Source organism: Selaginella moellendorffii, unplaced genomic scaffold (assembly GCF_000143415.4).
Source record: "Selaginella moellendorffii unplaced genomic scaffold, v1.0 SELMOscaffold_73, whole genome shotgun sequence".
NCBI lineage: Eukaryota > Viridiplantae > Streptophyta > Lycopodiopsida > Selaginellales > Selaginellaceae > Selaginella > Selaginella moellendorffii.
Window position 1 is genome coordinate 323,189 of NW_003314334.1, and position 2,627 is coordinate 325,815.

The window sequence follows — 2,627 nt, forward strand, 5'->3', positions numbered from 1 at the left end:
CATCTCTACATTCCGTAGATATGCCAAATGAGCAAATCTAAACACTTTCCATAAATAGCATTTGGGACTGAAATGAGACTAACACAAAGGGCATGATAACAAGGGTGTTTGGCAGACATGGTAAGTTATCATCTAGCGATATTGAGGGACTAATCTCAATACACGAGGGTTCTTGTCACTAGCTAGTGCAAGACAAAACGAGACGGGAACTCCTTACCGGGCTAAGTATGCTTAACCAATAGGAATTCCATCCTTATGCTCGTCCGGTCTAAGTACACTCGAAATGCCCAGTTAACTCCACTAGTACAAAAGGGGCTGATAAAGGGTCTAGCAATACCAACCTCCTGCCATCGTGGCAGTAAGGAAAGAGTGTTCGTAAGGACTAGTTGACAAGTAACTTTTGATACCTGAAGTCACATTCACAACACTCTCCCCCCCTAGCGAAGATCGATGTCCTCGTTAATGCATACTCGAGTCTAGAATACTGCCAAGGAAACAACTCTAGAAAAAGTTCACGGTACTCACACTATGTGAGAAACGCACCAACTTAAATGAGTTAGAAGGCAACCTCTTTGTCTAACGCGGATGCGCTACCAGCTCAGACACCTTCCGGCCGTCGCCAACAAGGAAATGACCAATGGAGTCAGCCACCCTTGCTACTCTGGGTGTCACCTAGCTACAAAAGTGTGATACGCCCCTGCCTGCAAGGACATAAAGAGAGGAGCCAGAGGCCCCAACCCTCATGAGTAAAGAAACCAAACCCGTCAATAAAGTTTAGATAGACTACTGTAAACAGGCAGTTAGAGTTGTTTACACGGTCACGCCCTTTTAACGGAATAAGGAATATCGACAGAGAGGTGGGTTATGTGACTAGTCAACAGTAGCTACCCCATGACTAGAGATTTCAACATGCACACGAAGTGCCGAAGCCAGTCTGCCTATACTGGCCCAAATTCAAAGATCAATAGATGGACAATATCAAAGTCATAGACAATGATATTTTAGAGATTTTAATTATCAATGAATAAATCTTAGATTAGAACACAAAAGTATTCCAAGTAAGTTATCATCCGATAAATTAGTATTATAGGATAGGAAACACCAAGATCATTATCTTTTGGAAAACATAAGATTCACCATCCAACAAAATTCAATAGCAAGTATATCATCAAGTAAACTCAATGAGAAAACTTAACTATTGAAGATTGTAGACAGTATGCTAAACAACTTACCAAAGATAACTCAAAGAACACAAAGTATCCTTAATTGACAAGCACAATGCTCGCGAATGTATCTCCTGAAGGAAATAACATCCTAATCTATCAGGACTAACTCGAGCAACAATCAACAAAACAGAATGAATGTGGTAAAACCAACAAACACTTAGTCATGCCAACCATCACACAAGTCAATTTGAATAGATCCCAATCAATAATACCAAGGAACCAGAGTTGTTTAAACAAGTGTCAGCAACATCCTATCGATATCTCAAACCCAAGAGACCAATCCAGAGTAAAACACAAAGAACATGTGGTATTGCGAAATGCCATAAGCCATCAAAGAGAACAATTAACTATCATGAAAGATCATTAATTATCCCATCAATAGATAAATGCATAATCATCGTCAAAGAAGAAATCTACCATCCCGAAGAATAGCAAATCATTCTAGATCAACAATAATCAAGCAAAACCACTAACAAGGATAATTAACTATCTTAGATGATAGTCAATCATCATCAGTGATTGCCAAATGCAATACAAACTTCAATATTGAAGCTAAGGAGCCAAAATGCCTTCCCCAACAACTTCTAACAAATGGAACAATGAGCACAAAAACTCAAGGAACCGATAACTCGAAGAAGCCTATAGCTAAGTCTTGCCTAACAATGATCACAAGTTTTGCATAAACTAACTTCAATGCTAAAGAGAACTCATGGTACAACCCACAATATCCCCTTTAACACATCCATAAGCTAAACTTCATAATACCAAAGCTAATGAAGAGCATATCTACATCAATCCAAAAACCAAGCATAATGAAGCTATGCTCAACAAGTGATTACTAAATGATCCTCCATGAATCCATCTATAGCAAGACGTAACTCACTTCATAACAAGCACAAAGAGAATCATCAATGATCGATATATCCTAACTCAAATCCAATAAAGATTCAAATATTCAATATCGATCACTAACTCATCCTTTTGTAAAGCTAGTATAGTTCACAACTAAATCACTTTTCAAGGAAAAGCTAAAGCTCAACCCCTACTACACAATGTCGTTTAAACACAATTAACTCAACTTGCCACTTAGTTCATTTGAACGTCAATACAGTTGCTAACTAGCAAATGCACGAATGTCAATAACACAAAGCCATAGCCAAATCATCAACACTATCTTCATCAAGACTAATGAAGCTCAATGTCAATCCTTCGGAGAGACATATCATTTCACTTGAATCTCAATATCAATATTATCAACAATAAGGCATCACTTCAGTGCCACTAACACCATAACAAAGCTAAAAGAAAGCACAAGTGAATCACCACTCAAACCAGGCAGGATGGTCTTTCTCTAACGAAGCTGGGCATGCCGTCTGCTGGGCTCCTGGCAGTGAGTTTTTT